The following is a 27686-nucleotide window of genomic DNA, read 5'->3' on the forward strand; positions in this document are numbered from 1 at the left end:
ACAAAAAAGCCTTTTTTAATCTACAGAGAAAAAAATCAGTCTACATTTTGAGCAGTGTTTAAATAAAAAGATAACATGCAACTAAGAAGCATAAGACAGCTTTGCAGACATATGGTGGCTATCTAACTGTGTAAGGGAATTCTCTTCTGTTCTGTGGTGCTGCCTTCTAACGTGGAAAGCTCAATAGGGCAGTTTAATGGAGAAAGGAAAACCAGCGATAGACTTCTCAGCGTTACGATAACAGCCAGCCTTGACTCAGAGATGGAAAACTGAGGCCCAGAGGTACTAACTTTTTCCAAACTCTGTGTTCTCCCCTTTAATGGCCTAGGGCATAATTATTCACAAAACACATCCAGATAACTAACTCACAGTAAAAGGTAAGTTGTTATCCTTAGAAATTGGACACCACCAATTGCTTTCTGGAAAATTGGCATGCAATAATAGCGCCGGCCAGGAGATGGCGACTCGCCTTTCTCTCCAGGAGGGCTGCACTCTAGGTGGTCACTGAAGGGCAGAGAGCTACTGGGACCCGGCCAGGTCAGCTGGCTGGGTCAGCCAGGGCCTCTCTGGAAGAGTCCCCCAAACAAATCTCTGCCTCAGAATGCCTCATTCTTGTTGGCTAGACCCCCATAAGTAAAATAGTTGTTGCTGAAAAAGATACAATTTTAAGGCTTCAGTTGCAAAAGCAACTGCAAATCCAGGACGGTTGGCAGGTCCACAGTCAGGATATTTATCTCAAATCCAGAGGGTTTGAAAATCTAGGACAGCTCCTTGGCAACCCAGCATTGACGGTCCCTTTGTTAGACTTTTCTTAGGCTCAGGCAACAGCCTCTGAGAGCCAACCAGATTTTCTCCAAGAGGGCGACTCAGTCTAGCGAGCATTCTACCGCAGGAGTTATAAACCTGAGATTTGGGGTCCACCAACCACTACAACAAGGCTGTGTGCGAGGGCTGGAGGCGGGAACTGTGCTGGAAGATACTTACAGTTTCAAGAGAGAAAGTCCATTGTTTTCATCAGTCTTTCAGAGAGCTCCATGATTCAAGAAAGATTAAGAAACTACTCTAAGCATTTTCCAGCCTTTCCTCCAGAGGCCTCAAAGATTCTTCACCCCAACCTGTCCCCTGAGATACTCCAGTTCTCCAGTTTTCATTAAAATGGGTATCCGTCAGGGACTGGCCAAGAGCCAGAAACATCAGTTTTTTTGAACAGAGAGGGTCATCTAATGATTGTGAACTAAGTGTAAACTTGTTAACTAGGTAACTGAAAAGGCAAAAAGAGTGCACTAAGCTATCACCAAGGTAGCAACTGCAGGAGCAGCCCCCAGCCCTAGGACCAGGTGTGAGAAGAGGTGGAAACTGTTAAAGTTTAGAAACCTGAAAGACTTTGAGGAGGAGGCTCTGCTCAGCTGAGCTGGCATCTCTGAGCTGCAGAGGGGCCTGGGGTGTGTGTGTGTGTGGGGGGCACCTGGTGTCTCCTGGGAGGGGGGAGTGCCATGAGGCTGGTGCTGTAAGTGTTGGAAAAGTGGCAAACTGCATACAAATCCTGCTACAGGAGGGAGCTGCCACTGCCAAAGTGAAGAGGGGAGACTAAGGTGACATGGATAGGAGCAGGAAACCCAGACAGGAAGAAACAAGCCCTTTGTTTCTCCTCCAGCCATGCTGTCTCCCTCTAGTGCCTCCCATTGGAAGAGCTAATCTGGAGCCAGCTGGCAAAGCCGAAATACGATTTGCAGAGTCCCAGCTCCAGATCACAAGGCTGAGCACAGAAGGCTAGGTTTGAAGCACAAGCTGTCATGGCTTCCTCCCCTTGACCTTCCCTCTACTCCGTGATCAAAGCCGTAGTCAGCCCATCACTTGTCCTTCAGATTTTTCTATACCTGTGCACTGGGTCCCCTTAGCTACAAGGGACACATGTTAAGCTCTCTCAGTGGACAAGTCGAGCCCCCCCTTTCCTAGGCTTCCTAGGCTATACTCCCTTCTCTCCCCCAGGGGTGGGAGTGGACTCACAACACAACAAAAACTTTGTCCAGAAATCCTCTTTTCTCATCTCCAAACTCCTGGCTGTTTTGTCACTATGAATGAGGGGTACAAGAGTCAAGAAACTGGTTTTCTCTGCCTTCCTTTCTTCCAAAGCCTGCACCGTGGTCTGGTACCTCTTCTTGGAATGTGATCTCTATTGCCTTCAAAACTTCTAACATCTTGTTACATGTGTACTCAGAAAAATGAATAAAGTAACTGGGTTGCTTTACTATTTCAAAAGCATAAATATGCTTAAAGCTTTCAAACTGGAGGAAAATGGCCAGAATGATTCCTTTCAGGTCCATTAGGGACTGTTCAGATAGAGGAGAGATGCTGTGAAACTTCCCTCAGGGCCTTGGAATCATCTCTCAACTGAAATCACTAACCTGTTTCTAACCCCTTGTAGCAGGATTGAAAACTGGGATTGCTTCAGAGGACTGTCATTCACCTCACTGGTTTACCATGAGGATTAAATGAGATCATATATGCAAAAGTATTTTGTAAACTAGAAGGCACAATGCACAGGCATGAACCAGACTGTCATGATTATGGATACTTTAAGGGGACCTTGATTATCCAGAATTTCTAAAGACATTTCTAAGCACTTGCAGTTCTAAGAGGAAACTTTGCTCTTTAAAACTAGATCCAGAGCAAACAATAGGACTATTTGGCAAGTGTTTCTGAGGAAAAAACAAAAAACACCTAGAGTGTTAGCAACACTGAGAGATTACTGTGTAGCTGGCAAGCAGGGCCCACCCATAGGTCCTTGGCCTGCCCCAGGGTCACCTGCAACATGTTCCTGTTGTACCAACAGCTGCCTGCTTCTTGTTGCCTGCAGGTGTGCCCTGGCCCCTGGAGCATGCTTGAGGACGACAGGGACCGAATGCCCGTGGTGTCTGTGTGCCAGGGTCCTCAGGGATCCCAGTACGATAGAGCACCCCTCCCACCAGTGGTAAGCTGCTCAGTAACACCCTTTATTGACTTGCTTCCCTTCCTGTCTCACTTTCCCCATTCTCTCAAAGAACTTTCTGGAATCACCACCCCCATCAACTACTTGCAACTTGAATCTTTGCCCTGGAGTCTGCTTTTGGGGAGGACTCAAGCCAAGGCAGAGAAGTCTGGAGGGCTTCTCTTTGGCAGGAGAATGTAACTTATATTAACGGAAATGAGAGTTTCTCTGTAAATCCAGCTATTGGGTGCTAGCCGGAATTGCTAAGTAGCAGTAATAACTTCTGTTTATTGATAGCTTCCTTCATGCCAAGCATGATCCTAAGTACTTTTCAGATACCTCATTCATAGTGACCTTAGAAGTGGGTACTCTTTATTATCCCCTATGTTATAGATGAGGAAACTGAGGCATAGTGACTTGCGAAGGTCGCATAACCTATAAGTGAAAGAGCTGGGATTCTGACTCTGGCAATTTGATTCTAGAGCCCACACTTTTATCTATTCACTGTACTTTTCAAACTGTTGACCACTGAGTAAACAAAGAGCCAAAGAGCCTGGTCCATTCCTCACACTGTTTTTTTTGTTTTTTTTGTTTTTTTTTTTGGTACTCGGGCCTCTCACTGTTGTGGCCTGTCCCATTGCGGAGTACAGGCTCCGGGTGCGCAGGCTCAGCGGCCATGGCTCACGGGCCCAGCCGCTCCGCGGCATGTGGGATCCTCCCGGACCGGGGCACAAACCCGTGTCCCCTGCATCGGCAGGCGGACTCTCAACCACTGCACCACCAGGGAAGCCCCCTCACACTGTTTTAAGAGGCCTAACTCAAGGGTTGCTGAAAGACAGAGGGTATAGTAAGATAAGTGTAGGTTTGAGAATTGGAAGCCTAAATTCAAAACCACATTCCACCTCCACTTACCAACTTTGTGACCTTGAACAAATACTTCTCCTCTGACCCTCAGTTTAAATCTTACGTGTAACATGGGGTGGCAGAGGTTGGTGAAAAATAATGCCTGGCTCATGGGGCTACAGTGAGCTTCAAATGAGATGATGCTTGTGGAGCACTGGGCAAACTCCAAGCGTGATGGACAATTTTGGATGCTATGATATCAGCTACAGGTTCCCAGCTTCCTCCTCTGCAGATCACTATCACTTTTAGCCCACCTCCTAGGAGCCAGGACTCTACTCTCACCTGCTGCTTCCTTAAAGGAGTTAGTATGTAGGTGATAGAGGATGGAACTTTGGAATCTGACAGACAGGGATTTGAATGTCAGAGTCTTTGATGTTTCTACCTTTAAAAAAAAACAAAAACTCTGGGCAGTCATCTAATCTGTCCAGGCCTCTATTTTCTCATCTGTAAAATGGGGACAATAAAACAGGACTGTGGAAAGGATTAAATAAGGCAGTGCACACAAAGTGCTTAGCACATCTTAGTCCAGCACATCTTAGTGTGCAAAACATGATACCTACTGTTGTTACTCTTGATTTTATGAGAGAAAAATATGAGCCCCATGTACAGACAGGAAAAGTCTGTCTGTCTGACTGATTTTACATGCTATATAAGAAAAGAATTATTAGAGTCATCCATCTACTTAAGAGAAAGTGAAAAAGCCTCAATCTGTCATTGCATTCCTGTTTACATATGAATTCTGTACATCTTGCTAGAGAAAAGGATAAAGAAGATTTGAAGAGAAAATAGTTTTGAAAGCCATTATTATTATTATTTTTAATATGGTTATTTTATTTTTTTAACATCTTTATTGGAGTATAATTGCTTTACAATGGTGTGTTAGTTTCTGCTTTATAACAAAGTGAATCAGTTATACATATACATATGTCCCCATATCTCTTCCCTCTTGCATCTCCCTCCCTCCCACCCTCCCTATCCCACCCCTCTAGGTGGTCACAAAGCACCAAGCTGATCTCCCTGTACTATGCGGCTGCTTCCCACTAGCTATCTATTTTACGTTTGGTAGTGTATATATGTCCATGCCACTCTCTCACTTTGTCCCAGCTTACCCTTCCCCCTCCCCGTATCCTCAAGTCCATGCTCTAGTAGGTCTGTGTCTTTATTCCCGTCTTGCCCCTAGGTTCTTCAGAACTTTTTTTTTTTTAATATTCCATATATGTGTGTTAGCGTACGGTATTTGTTTTTCTCTTTTGAAGGCCATTATTGAAAGAAACAGTGATGTAACACAAAAGATAAAATCTATAACAGTAAACGCACATGTATGCCTTAAATGTAAACAAAAGCTTTTCTTTCTGAATCTTGCTCCTTCCCTCTGCCCCCCCGCCCAAATCAAACAGTGTGTGTGTGTGTGTGTGTGTGTGTGTGTGTGTGTGCGCGCGTGCAAGGAGGCAAGCTAGGGGAATGCAATGTACTGACTTGGGAAAGAGAAAGCAGGGCTAGAAATATCTCCCTCCGAAGCCAGGCATGGACTTTGAAAGGAGCAGGGCAGGGGCAGAAGTGTGGGCAAGGAGGGCAAGAAGACTGGAGACATGGGCAGGAAACGGTCAAAAAGAAAGCTGGCCTGGGCCTCTTACCTTGCGGCTGGCGCCTGAGGGATTGATTCCCTCCTCCCCGGCCCCAGCGCCTCATGGGAGTGGACCTGGTGGGTCTCCTGACTCCAAGCTTAGGGGGACATAAGTGCCTGTTGGAGACTCAGCACTTGTTAACTTGTCACTGCACGAAAGAAGGGAGAGAGGTCTGACATTTCCCCAACCCCTGAAAGTGAAAGAAGAAAGGATTCTTTACTTTCAGGGCCATATCCTGAATGACAGAGGTCAGTGTTTGCAACTGATCCGTGTGGGCGCAGGCTTCTAATTACTTCCTGGATAACCTGTTATCTATTAGCCGTCAGGCTGCTTGCCAGAATATGCTAATATCTCCAGAGTTCCTGGTCTGGATTCTGAGGAGCAGATTTTTTGTTTTGTTTTGTTTTTCAAGGGACGTAGGAGTTGGGATGCAGACAGCTGTGAGTCCCACTGGCAGAAACGCTGTCCTCTCCTCTGCCCTTAGCTGTGCTGAAAGAGAGAGAATGCCCTGGAACATAGGGCACAGTCCGTGCTGGTGCCCTTGCGGAACCCGGCAGCATCTCCTCTTTCTCCTGGCTCCTTGATTCCACACCTGTAGGAGATTTGGCTTTATTGGAATGTTCTGGAAAAGCTTCTGAGAAAAATGTTATTTGAAGTTGATATCATTTGCTTAGAGAACAGGGAAACTCTTCAAATAATCTTTTGTTTGGTGAAAAGAGGGTAAGAAGGGTGTCAGAATTCAATAGGCCTGTTCTTCTGTTGAGTAGGAGCAGAACTTGGCTCACCCAGGTGAGTTTAGTATCATCAACCATCAGTTACACCTATGGCCTCTACATTTGTACTAAGACACAGTGAAATGTTATACGGGAGGGGTACACAAATATAGGGCATCATTCTTATTCTTGTTAAAAAGGTAGCACATGTTCATTATTTTAAAAATTTAGAAACTTTAGAAAAAAAAGAAACACTCAAAATTTCATTTCTGTAAGGTAATTATTGTTAACCTTTTGGTGTATCTTCTTCTAGCTTTCTTTTTCTGTGCTAATTTATACCTATTTATGAAAAAGTTTTTTTGATTAAAAAGTGCAGTGGTGCTATCTGATCTTTTGGAAGGTCTGAAGGATACATCCTTTAGCACTGGGGTTTGTGGTTAGCTCTCCAGTAATCCTCAGTGAGTTAGTTAAGATAGAACAGGGCTCACAGACCAGCAGGATTTAGTCCTAAAGGACTAAAATCCAGGACCTTTGGTTTTAAGCATTTATTTTCATTTATGTGCATATAGAGAAGGAGGATCAGGTAGAAGTGCCTAGAAGTAGGGAAAGTGTACGTGTCAGTTCACACGATCAAAAACCAAGCAGGCAAATATTGGACCAGCTCTCCAGTGGTAAACATGTAGACAACTAGACAAAGTATATGAAACAACTGTTTTCACAAATTTCAGACATTTGCTGAGAGAACGGAAACAAATAAGGTGATCCCTAGATTGCCTCAGTTTTTTGTCTAGAAGCACATTCCAGGCCACAGCCCAGGGCTGGGAAACAAGCAGAACATGGGAGTCCTACTGAGTTGAGGAGACAAAGACCAGGGGAGGCTTCGGCAATTGGAATTTGCCAGACAGAGACCCAGGGAGGAGAGAACTACATAGAGGAAGACCTCTAGAAAGCTTTACAGGAAATCTCATAAGGATTTGGCTGAATACTAGGACACATGCATAGGCTCCATGAGTTTGGACAAAGAGCAACTATGGGGGAAAGAACAAGTACTGGGGAGCTGCAGACTGAACACCTCCAGAAACTTGTGCACAGTTGGAGTTATTGAGCTGTAACCAGCTAGAATAAAGAGACCTCACTGAACATCTGGAATATTCAGTAAAGACCCCAGAAAAGAAAGACCTTAGGAGTGAGACCAAAGTAGCTCTAGAGTAAAGGTTACTCTAAATCAGCCCTAACAAAGCTTGCAAACTCAAAAGTATCGTAATGATCCATAAAAGACTTAAACAAACCACCTAAACAAAATTCAAAACTCTTTGAAGGAAGACAAAAAAAAAAAATTGGTCTCTCAACAGTATAACACTTATAATGTCCAGCATCTGTTAAAAAGTTACTTGACATACCAAAAAAAAAAAGGAGAAAAGTCAAAAAATGAGAGATATGATGCAATTAGCAGGTAAGACCCTTAAAACAGATTTTATAAATATGCTCAAGGATTTAAAGGAAAACATAACCATGATGAAGAGGGAAATAGAAACTATAAAAAGGAACCAAATGGAACTTTTAAAACTAAAAAAATGCAACATCTGAAATGAAGAATTAGGCACTGCAAAGGAAAATATCAGTGAAATTAAAGACACAGCAATAGAAGCTATTCAAACTGAAACACACAAAGAAAAAAGAATGAATAAAAATGAACAAAGTTTCAATGACCCATGGAAAAATATCACAAGGTCTGATACACATATGATGGTAGTAATAAAACAAGGGGAGAAGTAGAAAAAATTCTGAAAAAATAATGGCTGAAAAATTTTCCAATTTTGACTCACATATTCAAGAAATTCAACCATTCCCAGGCAGGATATCCATAAAGAAAATCACACCAAGGCATATCATAATCAAATTGCTAAAAACCAATGCTACAGAGAATTCTTTAACAGCCAGAGAAAAAGGACACAGAAAGCAAATCAGAGGTTCCCTGGGGCCAGGAGTGGTATAGGGGGATTAACTGCAAAGGAACACAAGAAGGGCTTTTGCGGGTGATAAAGTGTTTTGTACCTTGACAGCAATGGTGATGGTGGTGGTTGTGGAAGTGTGTATGTTTGGATTTTAGAAGTCATGACTTCATATTAACACATTCAATTCCAATCCAACCCATCCCATAATTGTATCTCCATGGTAAGAACACTTCTCCATGGTAAGAACCCTGGCTCCCAACAACATCGACATATATATTCATTTGCCTAATAGTTTCAGAATTGCTGCTATACCGCTAGAGACTATACTACTATAAAAAATAAACTTATTAAGAAAAGTTCAAGATTTCTTTTCACTAGATTGAATGTATATAATCAAAATGTTATGCTCAAAAATTATTTGGATTAGTTCTTTTCCCCCTCACTTCAGTATGATTATGTTATACATTTAAAATATATTTGTGTATCTGTCAGGGTCCAGTCAGGGGGCAGAAACCACAAAATTTATTTTAACAGAGAGAATTTAATATAAATATTTGTTAATTAGGTATTAAGTTGTTAAGTAGGTACCTAAACAGATTTAAAAAAACTCTAAGGCAGCAGTTCCCAAACTTTTCAGTTTCAGGAGTTCACTGAGGACCTCAAGGAGCTTATATGTTGGCTAAAGCCAGTAGTATTTATCACCAGTGTTAGAAATTAAAGCTGAGAATTTTTTTACAATATTTATTTTTTAATTCATTAAAAAATAACAGGCAAGGTAAGTGGGGGAAATGGGTAGGGGAAAAGATGGTCATAGGGTACAAATTTACAGTTATAAGATGAATATGTTCTAGGGATCTAATGTATAGCATAGTGACTACAGTTAACAATGCTGTTTTGTATACTTGAAAGCTGCTAAGACAGTAGATCTTAAAAGTTCTCACCCCCCCCACACACAAAATGATAAGTATGTGAGGTGATGATTTGTTAACTAATCTTATTGTGGTAATCATGTTGCAATATATATGTATATCAAATCATCATGTTGTATCCCTTAAACTTACATTATATGTCAATTATATCTCAATAAAGCTGAAAATAAAAACATCAAACTCATTGCATGTTAACAAATAAAATATTTTTATGAAAATCAACTATATAAAAAATTTACTGGGAAGAGTGGCATTATTTAACACTTTTGCAAATCTTTTTAATATCTGGCTTAATAGAAGTCAGCTGGATACTCATCTGGTTCTGCATTCAGTCTATTGTGATATGTTGTTTTGGTCAAAATATGTGAAGAAAATCCAGCCTCACACAGATATGTAGTTAGAAAAGGGAGGAATGTTTTAATAGACTTTTCAGATAATTATGATTATATTTTTTGATATTACACCAAAACTGAACAAATAGTAGTTTCTTAAAGATTGATTGCAATGTAGAATCTGAAACTATATCTAAAAAACATTTTGTTAATCTGTTATATTAAAATCCATTGGTCTGTCTTACCATTTGGACGGATCTTTTACCCATGCATGATTTTGTAATCCCATGCATTGCTCATTGGAAAATATCAGTTGACTGAGTGATGCAGATATTTCAAATGTTGACATATTCCATTATTCCTTTTCTAAAAATTCACATTTTTTAATATCACCAGCAATCTCATCAGAAAAGTTTTTAAGTATTGGAAACTGTCAAGCTCACAATGGCAGATGCATATTTTCCAAATTTCTAAATTTAGCTTGGAAGCTCAAATTTTATCACGGCAACAAACACTGTCAGTGGTTTTCCTTGAAGTGAAAGGTTTACTTTGTTCATTTTCGAGAAAAATGTCTGCTAAATGCCCAAGTCTGAATAACCGTAGTTTGTCTGTCCATTGTTCCTGCAAGTAAAAATGGTGTTCAGTGAAAAAAGTGGCTAGTTCAGCTAACAACTCAAACAATTGCACAAATGCTATTCCTTAAGACAACCATCACATTTCACTCTACAGCACAAGTGTTTCAGTTATCATAAGAATATTGAAGTAATCTGAACATAAGGATCATGATTTAATAAAGTTACTAATTTTACTGCTTCATCAAGAGTGATTCTTAAGTAGAACTGGATTTTTTTCCCTTGCAAGTACATGGTGATGAAAAATACAGTGACTGCTAGTGTGGCACTGCCTGTATTTATGCTAAAGGGTCAACAGTCTTAATCAGCATTCCTTTTGCACCATCAGTGCAAATGTCAACACAGAAAAAGGAAAATAATGTCATTATTATTATGAAAATATTTTTGACCTCATGGATCCCCTGAAAGGCCTCAAGGACCCTCCACAGGGATCCACAAAACACACTTTAAGAACTGCTGCTCTAAGTTCTTCGAGTAGCAATAACAGGAAATAGTTACCACTTCTAGTGTTGAGAGAATAAAAAAAGGAAGCTGAATTTTTAAAAGTTAGAAACTTAGAAGGGACTTGTGGAGTTGAAACTCAGACCTCCTCTGAGGGAAAGGGGACACTTGGCTGGCGCTGGCTTCTATGAGTTCCCAGGAAGGGGCCCTTAGGGTTGGAAACTTAGAGCTTGAGAAGCAGGTGCCTGCTGGTTGGTGCTGGTGTCTCTGAAGTGGTGTAATGAGACTGCTTTTGTAAGTGTTGGAAAAACTGTAAGCTGCATTTCACTGCTGCTATGAGAAGGAACTACTGCTGCCAGGGTGAAGGCGTTGCTGGAGTGAGACTCAAAGGAATTACCACCAGAGAGGAAAACAAGAAGGAATAAGCCCTTTCTCCCTCCCAACCTTGCAGTCCCCTCTTGGCTCTGATAGGCAGAGTCCAATAGAGAGGCAGCAGGCAAAGTGGAAATGTGGTTTGCAGAGCCTTTTCTCCAACCTCACAAAGCAGAGTACAAAAGGATGGGCTTGGAACTGAGAGACAACAGTAGGCATGTTTGGGTTTATTTGCTCTTGTTTGCATTAACATTTAGATTTTCTCCCATCCTTATTTATTAAATTTTATTTTTGAATATATAGGACATTAATGTGTTTCAAAAGAATAAAAAATATACGTAAAAATGTACCCAGGGAAGTGTCCTCACTTGCCTATCCCTTCAACCTGTACCCCTACTTCATTGTTTTCTCATTTATTCTTCATGTGTGTGTGTTTCAAAATTAAGTAGATACATATGTTTTCTTATTCCCTTTTGTCTTTTAGACAAAAGCATATTATATATAATTATTTGCACTTTGCATTTTTCATTTACTATATTCTGGAAATCTCAGTCTTTTTTATAGTTCTTCATAATCCTTAAACCAAACTCTATCATTTATTTAACCAATCTTCTGTGTATGGCTACTTAAGATATTAATAATTTTTGAAATTACAAATAACATTGCATGAACAACCTAATGCATGAATACTATTAAATTGTTGGAGGTGTATCTTCAAGGTACATTCCTAGAAGTGAGACTACTGGGTCAAAAGGTGAATATGGTTTTGTTAGACACTGCCAAATTCCTCTTCATTTTTTGTTCCTACTGGCAATATATACATGCCTATTTCTCCAGTTTCACTAGCAGAGTATATTGTCAAGATTTTGAATTTTTGCCAACCTGATGAGTGAGAAATGCTGTATCTGTATGGTTTAATATGCATTTATCTTATTATGTGATGTTGTACATCTCTTCATGTTTAAGGATGAGTTTTACATCTTTTTTGCTGTTAATTTTCTATTCATGTCTTTTGTCCATTTTTATAGAGGATTTTTGTTCTTTTCCCCTCAACTTTAAAACATTATTTATATATTAGAAATTTTGGTCCTTTATCTGTGATATATATTGCAAATATCTTCTCTAAATTTGTTGTTTGTTTTTTGACTTTGTTTATGGAGTTTTTGCCCTGCGAAAGCTTAATTTTTTAAAGGTAATTAAATTTATCAATCTTTTATTGCATTTTCATTTTGAGACTTAATTAGAATTTCCCCATACTCGGGTTGTAGAGGGATTTAGCCATATTTTCTTTTCTTTCTTTTTTTTTTTTTTGTGGTACGCGGGCCTCTCACTGTTGTGGCCTCTCCCGTTGCGGAGCACAGGCTCCGGACACGCAGGCTCAGTGGCCATGGCTCACGGGCCCAGCCGCTCCGCGGCATGTGGGATCTTCCCAGACCGGGGCACGAACCCGTGTCCCCTGCATCGGCAGGCGGACTCTCAACCACTGCGCCACCAGGGAAGCCCCATACCCATATTTTCTTCCGATACTTGTGCTGTTTTCAGTTTTTGCATTTAGATCTTTGATCCATTTGGAGTCTATGGTATCTTTTCCCAAATGGCTGCTTTGGTTCTTTACTGCTGTATTACAAACTATTCGAAAGCTTAGTGGCTTGAAACAAGATCCATGTCATTATCTTCCACAGTGCTATGTGCAGATTGGGCTCAGCTGTGCAGTTCTGCTGCTGATTGTGCTTGGGTTCCCTAGTACAGCTGCAGTATCTGGTGGCTGGGGCTGGAGTTGTTGAAAGGCTTGATTTAGATGCTGGGACAGCAGAGCCTCTCCCTCCCCCACGTAGTTCCAGGGCTTTTCTCTCCATGTGGCCTCTCCATATGGTCTTTCTGGGAGGGTAGCTGGACTTCTTTTTCTTTCTTTTTTTTTTTTTCTTTTTCTTTTTTATACAGTTTTATTGTGACAGATTTTACATACCATAAAATTCAACTATTTAAAATTTACACTTCAGTGGTTTTTAGTAGAGTCACTGAGTTGTACAACCATCACCACAATCTAATTTTAGAGTATTTTTAACACCCCCAAAAGAAAGTCTGGGTTTCCCTGGTGGTGCAGTGGTTGAGAATCTGCCTGCCAATGCAGGGGACATGGGTTTGAGCCCTGGTCTGGGAAGATCCCACATGCCGCAGAGCAGCTAGCCCCGTGAGCCACAATTATTGAGCCTGTGCGTCTGGAGCCTGTGCTCCGCAACAAGAGAGGCCGCGATAATGAGAGGCCCGCGCACCGCGATGAGGAGTGACCCTCACTTGCCGCAACTAGAGAAAGCCCTCGCACAGAAACGAAGACCCAACACAGCCATAAATAAACAAAAAAAAAAAAAAAAAAAAGAAAGTCTGTACTCATTAGCAGTCATTCCCCATTCCTGCTGCAGCCCTCATCCCTGCACCAGACTCAGACAACCACGAATCAACTTTCTGTTTCTGTGAATTTGCCTATTCTGGATATTTCAGATAAATGGGGTCATACAATACATAGTCTTTTTTGACTGTCTTCTTTCACTTAGCATAATGTCTTCAAGGTTCATCTATGTTGTAGCATGAATCAGAACTTCATTCATTTTTACATAGGAATAATAATCCATTGTATGGAGATAACACATTTTGTGGCTATCCAGTCATCTATTTGTGGACATTTAGGTTGTGAGACAGGAAGGGGGCAGGGTGCAACCTTTAAAAGAATGACATAGTCATTGAGGACATGACATAAACTGGTTAGAACCAACTAGCTCCAAGATGGCAGATGATCGACTTCCACTAGACCTTGAGCCTCAGTATACGTATACTCATTGTAAGGCATTAGCGTATGCTAAGTGACACACCCACCAGAGCCATGACAGTTCCAAGGCCGACCGTAAAAGGCCAAAAAGTGGGTAGTGCCCCAATTCCTGGAAATCCTGCCCCTTCCCAAAAATAGTTGGAATAATCCTCCCACTCATTAGCCTATGAAATTACCCACCCCTGTGAAAACTGACAACCCCTTATCCTGGTGCTTCTTACCTTCAGAGATGGCCCACACTGTGTGTGGAGTGTGTATCTCCCTGAATAAACCTTTCACTTTACTATGGCTCACTCTTGAATTCTTTCCTGCGTGAAGCCAAGAACCCACACTCGGCAGAACCCACACTCGGCAGCCATCTCAGGGACTTGGATGTGACCTGGGATGTGACCGTCCTCTCCGGCCCCACTTTCTTTCCTGCAACAGTTGTTTCCACTTTTGGGTTATTATGAATAATGCTTCTATGAAGATCTTTGTGCAAGTTTTTGTGTTGACATATGTTTTGATTTCCCTTGGATATATACTGTTGTTGAACCCAAGTTCATGTGCCTAACACACAGTGAGGCCAAATAAACTGAAACATCAGAGATTGTTGGCAAAGAAAGTTTTATTGCAAGGGCCAAACAAGGAGAATGAGCAGCTTGTGCTCAGAAGACCCAAACTCCCCTATGGTTTTCAGGGAAGGGTTTTTAAAGGCAACATTTGGGGTGAGGGCTGCAGGGTGTGTGACTTTCTTCTCATTGGTTGGTGGTGAGGTAACAGGGCAGTGTTCCAGGAATCTCAATCATCAGCCTTCTGGTTTCAGCCAGTCTGGGGTCTCAGCATGTAGTTACCATCCCCTTCCTGGGTGGCAGCCTTAGTTCCTGCAGAACAACCCAAAGATATGTATCAGATTGTTATGTACATCCCTTGAGGAGGAACTAGGACTCTGTTTTGTTGCTCCACTATTATTTCCTGACTGCTTGTCCTTTGTTTCTGTATTCCCTCACTTCCCTAATTAGTAACTGCTTGAATCTGCCCTTTGGAACTCAGGGATGGTCTGGGAGGCTGAAGTCTTTTCCTACAAACAAGAAATGGGGGCACAAAAAAGTTTTTGTACTCAGGGGGGCCCCACACTGCTCTGTTTCATTTCCTAACAACATCAAGCAGTGTGGTATGATGGAGAAAGTATTTTTTTGTTTTCATTTATTTATTTATTGGCTGCATTGGGTCTTTTTTAATATATAAATTTATTTTATTTATTTATTTTTGGCTGCATTGGGTCTCCATTGCTGCGCATGGGCTTTCTCTGGTTGTGGCGAGCGGGGGCTACTCGTTGTGGTGCACGGGCTTCTCACTGTGGTGGCTTCTCTTGTTGCAGAGCATGGGCTCTAGGCTTGCGGGCTTCAGTAGTTGCAGCACGTGGGCTCAGTAATTGTGGCTCGCGGGCTCTAGAGCACAGGCTCAGTAGTTGTAGCACACGGGCTTAGTTGCTCTGCGGCATGTGGGATCTTCCCGGACCAGGGCTCAAACCCATGTCCCCTGCATTGGCAGGCGGATTCTTAACCACTGCGCCACCAGGGAAGCCCCTGCGTTGGGTCTTCATTGCTGCGCGTGCGCTTTCTCTAGTTGGGGTGAGTGGGGGCTACTCGTCATTGTGGTGCGTGGGCTTCTCACTGCAGTGGCTTCTCTTGTTGTGGAGCATAGGCTCTAGGCATGTGGGCTTCAATAGTTGTGTTGCATGGGCTCAGTAGTTGTGGCTCACGGACTCTAGAATGCAGGCTCAATAGTTGTGACGCACAGGCTTAGTTACTTAGTTGCTCTGTGGCACGTGGGATCTTCCCGGACCAAGGCTCGAACCCGTGTCCCCTGCATTGGCAGGCGGATTCTTAACCATTGCGCCACCAGGGAAGCCCCTGCATTGGGTCTTTGTTGCTGTGTGCGGGCTTTCTCTAGTTGTGGCGAACAGGGGTTACTCGTCATTGTGGTGCGTGGGTTTCTCATTGCAGTGGCTTCTCTTGTTGCAGAGGACAGCCTCTAGGTGCATGGGCTTCAGTAGTTGCAGCATGTAGACTCAGTAGTTGCGGCACGCAGGCTCAGTAGTTGTGGCTCGCAGACTTAGTTGCTCTGTGTCATGTGGGATCTTCCCGGACCAAGGACAGAACCCATGTCCCCACATTGGCAGGTGGATTCTTAACCACTGCACCACCAGGGAATTCCCTGATGGAGAAAGTATTGACCGGGGAGACTTGGGTTCTAGTTTTGATTTGTCTGTGAATGGCTGCTTGACCTTGGATAAATTACTCTATAACTAGATCAGTGGCTTTCAAAGTTTTGATCACCTCTGAAAACAAAATATACATTTTACACCATGGTCTCATAGTTATGTATATATATATATATATAACTGAAGAAAAGTTGCATAGTATAGTACTTACCCTTACTATTGGGGTATTATGTTAGTTTTATATTGTTGTGCAACAAATTACCACCAATGCAATGGTTTAAAACATTAAACCATTACCACCAATGCAATGGTTAAAACAACATACATTTATTATCTCAGTTTTCATGCGTCAGAGTTCAGGCACAGCTTAGCTGGATGCTCTGCTCAAGGTCTCACAAGGCTGCAATTAAGGTGTTGGCTGGGGCTGCCGTCTTACCTGTAGCTTGGGGTCCTCTTCCAAGCGCATATGGTTGTTGACAGAATTTATCTCCTTGCAGCTGTAGAATTCATGACAGCCTGCTTTTTTTTCAGGGCCAGCAGGAGAACCTCTCTTTTAAAGGGATGACATAATTAGGTCAGGCCCATCCAGAATAATCTCTCTTTTGATCATCTCAAAGTCAACTAATTATTGGTGACTGAAGAAAAATGTACAACTAAAAGTTGTGAGTTATGTTTTATTTGGGGATCTTACTGAGGACTATAGCATGGGATGCAGCCTCTCAGCTCTGAGGAACTGTTCTGAAGAGGTAAGGGAGGAGACAGGATGTTTAGGAGTTTTTGCTGAAAAAAACAAAACAAAACATGTAGTTGAAGATAAAAAGATTACTGCCAATCACAAAAGACAGAAATCTCAAGTTAATGATTTTAGTCCTTTTTTATGTGTGGGAAGATACAAGAGACTGGGATCATTGAAATTATTCCTTTGATATGTATCTTAACTATCTAGGGCCAGTATCCATTTTTTTCCTTTCCGTGGGAAGGCTGCAGTGCTGATGGTGGGCCGTATTCATTGTTTAGTGAAATGGCAGACAACATTTTTTGGCCTGCATTAAGAACCTTAATTATTCTGCAAAATCCTTTCCTTTTCTATATAACTATCATAATCTTGGGAATGATATCCCATCATATTCACAGGTCCTGCCTACACTCAAGGGAAGGGGATCACATAAGGTCATTGGGGAGGTGATCTGAGAATTCTGCCTACCACAAGTATTATGGACTCTGATATTTTCTATTTTTTTCTTTCCTTTAAAAAACTAGATTTTTGTCACCCAACTAATGGGTTGGGACCACTAGCTTGAGAACCCTGGACTGGATGATTTTTAAGGGCCAAGAATTCATATTCTTAAGCACGTATCAGACCCTTGGGCATGTGGAGGGCTCTGGCCATAGGGCAGGAGACAATTTTATTAATAACGTGTGTGGAGAGCATGAAGGTATCAGTGCTAACCTGACTGAGTTTCTTTGGCTCTGATCCTTATGGAGAACTCCTGTCCTTCCAGCTTGGGAGGAGAGCCCCTCAGCATGCTGGCGAAGTTTGTCTGGGCAACTCCCAAGAGGAAGGAACAATCAGGACAAGCTCAGAAGCAGCCAGCGGTCATGGATTCTGCCTGGCTCATTAGCTCAAGGGAGTGCCTGGGACGCAGGGTGATGTGGGGGAACAGGAAACAGGCCCAGCACAGCCCCAGTGGTGTGACCTGCTCAGGACAGTTCTCCTTTCTGGGCCTCTGTTTCCATCTCTGAAAAAGAGGGGCCAAAGGACCCTTCACATTCAGAACCTTTATGACTCTGAGAGAAAGCAGAATTGCCACATTTCTTAGAGGCTGAGTCAGGAAGGGGGCCATCTCCAACCACCTCCACCTCCAGGTGGCTTCACTCTGCTGGCCAATAACTAGGTGTTTTCCAGAAAAGTTTAGCTGTGAGAAGCCAGGCTGGGAACTCCCCAAGAGCAGGGATGAGGGCCTCCCCACCTTTGGGTTTATGCCCAGGAATAGCACCTGGCACCTAAATCTTTGTTTAGGTAAACAAGGGGACTCTGGAGTGAGAGATATTTGTCGTTGTTGTTGGTTTGTTTTTTTAAGCTCTGGAGTCCCAGATCCCACTTTGAAAGGCATCATCTTGCTCATGGAAAGGACTGATCATTAGGACTTCAACCAGTGGGGCTATGGATGCTGCCTTCTAAGGATTTTAAAAGAAATCAGAATTCTATTCTGAGGCTGTTGGGACTACGGGATGGTGCCAAAGAGGGGTGACAGAAGATAAGTGTGCTTGTTCTCTGGGTCTGTCTGAGAGCTGCAGGACATCTGCAGCATCTGCAAGACCTTGTAGCATCTCATCTCCTTTTAGAACCACTCCCAGCTCCTGTCTGGGGTAAGGAGGTGAGAATAGGAATGTAAGAGGGGAGGGAGAGGACTGATGGGCTGAACTGGGAAGTGGGGAAAGAGAGGTAGGGATGGGAGGAGGGAAAGAAAAGAGTTAGAGAGAGGAGCAAAGGAAAAAAAAGATGGATTTTTAACAATAGATTTTCTTCCCCCCAGGAATTTTCAAAGACAACACCCGCTCCACCCCACAAAACCCAATATCCTATCTCTCTCTGTCTCTCTCTTTCTTTTCTCTCTTTCTTTTTTTCCTAATAAGAGTTGCTAAGCTACTGCAAAGGGAGCTGAACTGGGACACCCAAATGTCCACTTTGGGATCAGTAAGGAAACGTTTAAGAGACTGACTGTCTAGGCAGAGAGTACTTCAGAGCTTCGGAATTAGGTGGCCCTTAGACAGAAACATATTCACCAGTATCAGCACTTATCAGTAATAAATGTGGCCTCCATTTGTTAACTCATTTGTAACTCATAAGTCCTCAGCTGGCAGAGGACTTGGTGGGGAAGAGGGGTATTTCCTTCCAGCAGCCCCCTCAAATGTCCCGCATGGTAGGAAACCCTGCCTGCCTCTTAGGGCTGCTGGAAGGAAGAGGCGTGCACAGTGAGCCTTCGTGTAAGCAAAGGAAGCTCGGTTTACGATGGCTGTGTTCATGTGGCCTCTCTCTCCCCAGTGCCCCTTCCAAAGGAGGCCACTGTGGTGTGGGTGGAAGGAATGTGCCTTGGCCTCTGTGGGAGCAGCTGAGTCAGCCACGGACCTAGAGGAAGAAGGCCCTGCATGACTCAGCAGCAGCTGTTTCACTGCCCCAAGACAGTGTGAGCGCTGGGAGGAGAAATGCATGCACACAGGGGCTCAGAACCAAGCTCAGGGAGCCCACCCAGCCTTGCAAGCTGAGGGAAATAGGCATAGAAGCCTGAGAAGAGGGAGTGTTCCAATTTCTCCGTGAAAAGGGAGTAGGTGATTGTGCAGGGGAAGGGCCCTGACAACTCTCCGGACCCCACTGCTTCATCCACTTTGGGGGTTACCTGGGGGAACTTTAGTCTTCTGGGTCTCTTGCCTCTGCTACCTGTGTGTGTGCATGGAAATGCTCATTGCTTTCAATATTAACATAAGGAAAGCTAGTCAGGAAGGTGAATCCACTGCAAAATAAATGCTGTGATGCATTTACAAAGGAATGAATCATCTATTGTTTGGAATTGTTCTGCCCTGTTCTCCTTCCATAGCTTGTGGCGAGCCAAGTGTGAACCAAAGTTGTTGTTCCGTAATGGAACAGTATGCAGTAAGGGCTACAAGAGTGCTGTAGACTACATGCACAGATAGGTTTCTAGGAAGAAGAGATCATTTTAGGCAGGGGTGCCAGAAAACGTTTCATAGAGTTGGGAATTGAACTAAGCTGGGGTGATATTCTGTGACATAATTTGTCAGGGTTCCTATGATTTCATTGTATAATTTTACCATAATTTACTTAATCAGTTCCCTATGGTCAAACATTTCTTTCCAATTTTTTTGTATTATAAGTAACACTATAATGGACATCCTTATACACACATTTTTACAAACTTAACCAGTTTTTTTTCTTATTAGTCATCAATTTTATACACATCAGTGTATACATGTCAATCCCAATCTCCCAATTCATCCCACCCCCACCCCCCCCACCCCCGCCGCTTTCCCCCCTTGGTGTCCCTATGTTTGTTCTCTACATCTGTGTCTCAATTTCTGCCCTGCAAACCGGTTCATCTGTACCATTTTTCTAGATTCCACAGATATGCGTTTATATACGATATTTGTTTTTCTCTTTCTGACTTACTTCACTCTGTATGAAAGTCTCCAGATCCATCCACATCTCTACAAATGACCCAATTTCGTTCCTTTTTATGGCTGAGTAATATTCCATTGTATATATGTGCCACATCTTCTTTATCCATTCATCTGTCAGTGGACATTTAGTTTGCTTCCATGACCTGGCTATTGTAAATAGTGCTGCAATGAACATTGGGGTGCATGTATCTTTTTGATTTATGGTTTTCCCTGGGTATATGCCCAGTAGTGGGATTGCTGAGTCATATGGTAATACAATTTTTAGTTTTTTAAGGAACCTCCATACTGTTCTCCATAGTGGCTGCGTCAATTTAAATTCCCACCAACAGTGCAAGAGAGTTCCCTTTTCTCCACACTCTCTCCAGCATTTGTTGTTTGTAGATTTTCTGATGATGGCCATTCTAACTGGTGTGAGGTGATACCTCATTGTAGTTTTGATTTGCATTCCTCTAATAGTTAGCGATGTTGAGCAGCTTTTCATTTGCTTCTTGGCCATCCGTATGTCTTCTCTGGAGAGATGTCTATTTAGGTCTTCTGCCCATTTTTGGATTGGGTTGTTTGCTTTTTTAATATTGAGCTGTATGAGCTGTTTATATATTTTGGAGATTAATCCTTTGTCCGTGGATTCATTTGCAAACATTTTCTCCCATTCTGAGGGTTGACTTTTTGTCTTGTTTACGGTTTCCTTTGCTGTGCAAAAACTTTGCAGTTTAATTAGGTCCCATTTGTTTATTTTTGTTTTTATTTCCATTACTCTAGGAGGTGGATCAGAAAAGTTCTTGCTGTGATTTATGTCAAAGAGTGTTCTTCCTATGTTTTCCTCTAAGAGTTTTATAGTGCCTGGTCTTGCATTTAGGTCTCTAATCCATTTTGAGTTTAGTTTTGTGTATGGTGTTAAGGAGTGTTCTAATTTCATTCTTTTACATGTAGCTGTCCAGTTTTCCCAGCACCACTTATTGAAGAGACTGTCTTTTCTCCATTGTATATCCTTGCCTCCCTTGTCATAGATTAGTTGACCATAGGTGCGTGGGTTTATCTCTGGGCTTTCTATCTTGTTCCATTGATCTATGTTTCTGTTTTTGTGCCAGTACCATATTGTCTTGATTACTGTAGCTTTATAGTATAGTCTGAAGTCAGGGAGTCTGATTCCTCCAGCTCTGTTTTTTTCCCTCAAGACCACTTTGGCTATTCAGGGTCTTTTGTGTCTCCATACAAATTTTAAGATTTTTTCTTCTAGTTCTGTAAAAACTGCCATTGTTAATTTGATAGGGATTGCATTGAATCTGTAGATGGCTTTGGGTAATAGAGTCATTTTCACAATATTGATTCTTCCAATCCAAGAACATGGTATATCTCTCCATCTGTTGGTATCATCTTTAATTTCTTTCATCAGTGTCTTATAGTTTTCTGCATTACAGGTCTTTTGTCTCCCTAGGTAGGTTTATTCCTAGGTATTTTATTCTTATTGTTGCAATGGTAAATGGGAGTGATTCCTTAATTTCTCTTTCAGATTTTTCATCATTAGTGTATAGGAATGCAAGAGATTTTTGTGCATTAATTTTGTATCCTGCAACTTTACCAAATTCATTGATGAGCTCTAGTAGTTTTCTGGTGGCAGCTTTAGGATTCTCCATGTATAGTATCATGTCATCTGCAAACAGTGACAGTTTTACTACTTCTTTTCCAATTTGCATTCCTTTTATTTCTTTTTCTTCTCTGATTGCTGTGGCTAGGATTGCCAAAACTATGTTGAATAATAGTGGTGAGAGTGGACATCCTTCTCTTGTTCCTGATCTTAGAGAAAATGCTTTCAGTTTTTCACCACTGAGAATGATGTTTGCTGTGGGTTTGTCATATATGGCCTTTATTATGTTGGGGTAGGTTCCCTCTATACCCACTTTCTGGAGAGTTTTTATCATAAATGGGTGTTGAATTTTGTCAAAAGCTTTTTCTGCATCTATTGAGAGGATCATATGGTTTTTATTCTTCAGTTTGTTAATATGGTGTATCACATTGATTGGTTTGCATATACTGAAGAATCCTTGCATCCCTGGGATAAATCTCACTTGATCATGGTGTATGATCCTTTAATGTGTTGTTGGATTGTGTTTGCTAGTATTTTGTTGAGAATTTTTGCATCTATATTCATCAGTGATATTGGTCTGTAATTTTCTTTTTTTGTAGTATCTTTGTCTGGTTTTGGTATCAGGGTGATGGTGGCCTCATAGAATGAGTTTGGGAGTGTTCCTTCCTCTGCAATTTTTTGGAAGAGTTTGAGAAGGATGGGTGTTAGCTCTTCTCTAAATGTTTGGTAGAATTCACCTGTGAAGCCATCTGGTCCTGGGCTTTTGTTTGTTGGAAGATTTTTAATCACAGTTTCAATTTCATTACTTGTGATTGGTCTGTTCATATTTTCTATTTCTTCCTGGTTCTGTCTTGGAAGTTTATACCTTTCTAAGAATTTGTCCATTTCTTCCAGGTTGTCCATTTTATTGGCGTAGAGTTCCTTGTGGTAATCCCATATGATTCTTTGTATTTCTGCAGAGTCAGTTATTACTTCTCCTTTTTCATTTCTAATTCTATTGATTTGAGTCTTCTCCCTTTTTTTCTTGATGAGTCTGGCTAGTGGTTTATCAATTTTATTTATCTTCTCAAAGAACCAACTTTTAGTTTTATTGATCTTTGCTATTGTTTTCTTTGTTTCTATTTCATTTATTTCTGCTCTGATCTTTATGATTTCTTTCCTTCTGCTAACTTTGGGTTTTGTTTGCTCTTCTTTCTCTAGTTCCTTTAGGTGTAGGGTGAGGTTATTTATTTGAGATTTTTCTTGTTTCTTTGGTAGGCTTGTATAGCTATAAACTTCCCTCTTAGAACTGTTTTTGCTGCATCCCATAGGTTTTGGATCGTTGTGTTTTCATTGTTATTTGTCTCTAGGTATTTTTTGATTTCTTGTTTGATTTCTTCAGTGATCTCTTTGTTGTTTAGTAACGTATTATTTAGCCTCCATGTATTTGTATTTTATATGTTTTTCTCCCTGTAGCTCATTTCTAATCTCATAGTGTTGTGGTCAGAAAAGATGCTTGATATGATTTCAATTTTCTTAAATTTACTGAGGCTTGATTTGTGACCCAAGATGTGATCTATCCTGGAGAATGTTCTGTGTGCACTTGAGAAGAAAGTGTAATCTGCTGTTTTTGGGTGGAATGTCCTATAAATATCAATTAAATGTATCTGGCCTATTGTGTCATTTAAAACTTCTGTTTCCTTATTTATTTTCATTTTGGATGATCTGTCCGTTGGTGTAAGTGAGGTGTTAAAGTCCCCCACTGTTATTTTGTTACTGTCGATTTCCTCTTTTATAGCTGTTAGCAGTTGCCTTATGTATTGAGGTGCTCCTATGTTGGGTGCATATATATTTATAATGGTTATATCTTCTTCTTGGATTGATTCCCTTGATCATTATGTAGTGTCCTTCCTTGTCTCTTGTAACATTCTTTATTTAAAGTCTATTTTATCTGATATGAGTATTGCTACTCCAGCTTTCTTTTGATTTCCATTTGCCTGGAATATCTTTTACCATCCCCTCACTTTCAGTCTGAACGTGTCCCTAGGTGTGAAGTGGGTCTCTTATAGACAGCATATATATGGGTCTTGTTTTTGTATCCATTAAGCGAGGCTGTGTCTTTTGGTTGGAGCATTTAATCCATTCACGTTTAAGGTAATTATCGACATGTATGTTCCTATGACCATTTTCTTAATTGTTTTGGGTTTGTTTTTGTAGGTCCTTTTCTTCTCTTGTGTTTCCCACTTAGAGAAGTTCCTTTAGCATTTGTTGTAGAGATGGTTTGGTGGTGCTGAATTCTCTTAGCTCTTGCTTGTACGTAAAGCTTTTGATTTCTCTGTTGAATCTGACTGAGATCCTTGCCGGGTGGAGTAATCTTGGTTGTAGGTTCTTCCCTTTCATCACTTTAAGTATATCATGCCACTCCTTTCTGGTTGTAGAGTTTCTGCTGAGAAGTCAGCTGTTAACCTTATGGGAGTTCCCTTGTATGTTTTTTGTCATTTTTCCCTTGCTGCTTTTAATAATTTTTCTTTGTCTTTAAGTTTTGCCAATTTGATTACTATGTGTCTTGGCGTGTTTCTCCTTGGGTTTATCCTGTATGGGACTCTGCACTTCCTGGACTTGGGTGGCTATTTCCTTTCCCATGTTAGGGAAATTTTCGACTATAATCTCTTCAGGTATTTTCTCTGGTCCTTTCTCTCTCACTTCTCCTTCTGGGACCCCTCTAATGTGAATGTTATTGTGTTTAATGTTGTCCCAGAGGTCTCTTAGGCTGTCTTCATTTCTTTTCATTCTTTTTTCTTTATTCTGTTCCCCAACAGTGAATTCCACCATTGTGTCTTCCAGGTCAGTTATCCGTTCTTCTGCCTCAGTTATTCTGCTATTGATTCCTTCTAGTGTAGTTTTCATTTCAGTTATTGTATTGTTCATCCCTGTTTGTTTGTTCTTTAATTTTTCTAGGTCTTTGTTAAGCACTTCTTGCATCTTCTCGATCTTTGCCTCCATTCTTTTTCCGAGGTCCTGGATCATCTTCACTATCATTATTCTGAATTCTTTTTCTGGAAGGTTGCCTGTCTCCACTTTATTTCATTTTTTTCCTGGGGTTTTATTTTGTTCCTTCATCTGGTACATAGCCCTCTGAGTTTTCATCTTTTCTCTTCTTTCTGTGAATGTGGTTTTTGTTCCACAGGCTGCAGGATTGTAGTTATTCTTGCTTCTGCTGTCTGGTCTCTGCAATTTTTTTTTTTTTTTTTTTTGCTGTACGCGGGCCTCTCACTGTTGTGGCCTCTACCGTTGCGGAGCACAGGCTCCGGATGTGCAGGCTCAGCGGCCGTGGCTCACGCGCCCAGCCGCTCTGCAGCATGTGGGATCTTCCCGGACAGGGGCACGAACCTGTGTCCCCTGCATCGTCAGGCGGCCTCTCAACCACTGCACCACCAGGGAAGCCCTCCAGTTTTTTTTAAAGGATGTGTTTCTTGAAAGGGAGTTGATGAGTCAAAGGGTATACACAAATTTTTAAAATAATCATTTCTTTTTCTGATTACCAAATTAATACACACTCAGTATAAAACACACTGTAATGCACAACATAAGGGTAAGGTTTTGAAAATGAAAGTCTCCTGTAATCCCATGTCCTGGAAATATTTTCTGTTAGCAGTTTGGTATATATATTTTTAAACTCTTTTCATTGAAACACTAACATGTTGTAACAGAGACACCTCCAAAGATTGACTTTCCATCACACTTAGAATGGATTCCAGAGCCTTTGCCATGGCCTGGCCCCATGGCCTGGCCTCTGTGGCCCCATGTCCCACTACTCTCCCCTCCTGTTTACTTTGTTCCAGCTGCAGGGGTCTCCCAGCTGCTTCTAGAGCCAGTTACACTTGCCACTACTACCAGAAGGGTGGCTGATCCTCCTGATTGGAATGTCCTTTCCTCAAATATTCACAAGATTTCTGCCCTCATTTTATTCAGGTGTCTGCTCAAATGTTACCATTTTAGATGGGCCTTCCCTGATCACCCTACCTAAGATAGCACATCTCATAGCACTTATCACTTTCTTTGTAGCACTTATCATTATCTGACATGTATACACACAAACACACACACACATTTACTGTTTGTCTAGAAAGCTCTGTGAGAAGAAGGACTGTCTTGTGCATCCCCAGCACTTGGAACAGAAACTGGAACATAGCAGCTGCTCAATAAATGCATGTTGAATAATTGAATAAGATGAAACTAAAAGATATTTATCATTCTGAAACCTCCTTTTTTAGTTAACAGTGTATCAAGTATAGTTTTCACATTAATATATAAATCTTTTTAGTCTTTCTAAGGCTCTGCAGTTGTATTGTAATTTGTTTACCAATTCTCTTTTGATAGGCATTTGGGTTGTTTCCAGTTTTTCAATATTATAGACAATGATGCATTACACATCCTTGAATACATATCTTTGCATGCTTTTAATGTTGTATGTCCTTTATCTGAGATGATGAAAAAATCTACAAGCATAAATGTCTAGCATGATTTTGGAAATACAGGCTTGGAGCTGAGAGATACCAGCCTGTAGGTAGACTGGAGACTTCTTCACACTGGCCTGACCACTGAAATCATAGATATAAAGAAGGAAATTGAGCAAAACTCAGAAACGTGATTCTTAAGCAATGTCTGTATTTAGATGGCAGGAGGAGGAGGGCAAGAAATTATTCATTCATTTGACAAATATGCCTTGATTGGTACTTTCTAAAGGTTGGGACTTTAGAAAGTACCAATCAACACACGAGTGACATAGACCTTGCCCCTCCCTTCTTGTGGCTTAGAGTCTAATGGAAAGAAGGACATGGAGAATAACAAAAGAAATCAGAAAATCATAATAGGGAAATAGGACAGGGTGGCACTGAAGTACAGAGGAGGGGAACTATCACAGACTACAGATTTTAAGGCAAGTGTTCCAGAAGTAACATTTAAGCTGACACTGAGGTAATAGGAGTTAGCCAGGAGAAGGGGTGGGGGTCAGGAATGGGGAAGTGTTTCAGGCTAAGGGAGGCTTGGAGGCATGAGAAAGCATGGCACATCCAGGTCACTGAAAGAAAAAGTTTATGTGACAGAAGAGTTAAGAGTGGTGAGGGTGGTGGGGAGAGATGAGATTGACAGGTAAACAGGAGCTCTCTGGGCCTTGTTAAAGGGGTTGGCTTTTATGGGTTGGCTTTTATTTTAAAGGCAATGAGGAGTTTTAAGCAGGGAGGTCATGTGATCAGAGTTACATTAGAAAATGACTATGGCCACAGTGTGGACAATGTATTGAAGGTGGGATGGGGCCTGGAAGTGATCAAGACTCGAGGGACCTGTTAGGAATCAACGAAAAGCAAATGTTGGCCTAAATTAGAGTAATGGTGTTTGGCATGGAGAACAGTAGATGGATTTCAGAAGATGAGAAGGTATAATCGACAGGACTTCTTTACAGATTAGATTTAGGCGGCGAAGGAAAGTGAAGAATCAAAGGCAGTGATGAACAAAGATGATGAGCACTTTCTGGTTTGTGTAACTGAGACGGGAGGAGAAGCTGGAGATGGGCTAAGGATGAAAAATTCAGTTTTGGAAATACTGCGTTTGAGGTGCATGTGGAATAGCCAAGCAGACCAAGTAGGCAAAAGAGAGAGGTCTGGGCTGGAGGCAGATTTATGTGTCAGCAGTATCCAGATGGAATTAACACCATTGGCAAATGTCAAATCCATGAGAACAGGAACTTGTTAAAACCTCAGGGCTTAAATCAGTACTTGATCTGACTTACAGTGGGTGCTCGATAAATATTTGTGGAGTGAAGGAGTAGGTAAGCTCACTCAGGGAAAGTGAGAAAAGAATGAGGCCCAGGAGGGAATCCTGAGGAGTGCCACCACTGCCTGGGAGGGGAGATGGGTGCCAAGGGGCAGAAGGGAAGCAGTCAGAGGGAAGGGGGAGGGGGTCATGGGGAGGGGGGAGGGGGTGAATAATGTCAGTGCTGTCCAGAATAGGTCAAGGGGGCTACAAGGAA

General features: G+C 41.7%; 1 long non-coding RNA gene across 2 annotated transcripts in view; it reads left to right on the forward strand.

The window, feature by feature from the left end:
* Positions 1 to 27686, forward strand: part of LOC308613413 — a 160113-nt gene that overhangs the window by 55791 nt on the left and 76636 nt on the right. For both annotated transcript variants that reach the window (XR_014015246.1, XR_014015247.1), the window contains exon 2: positions 2858 to 2971. This is a non-coding gene — a long non-coding RNA (uncharacterized lncRNA). The remainder of the gene's footprint in view (positions 1 to 2857; positions 2972 to 27686) is intronic.

Source organism: Mesoplodon bidens (assembly GCF_964165515.1).
Source record: "Mesoplodon bidens genome assembly, chromosome: 3".
NCBI lineage: Eukaryota > Metazoa > Chordata > Mammalia > Artiodactyla > Ziphiidae > Mesoplodon > Mesoplodon bidens.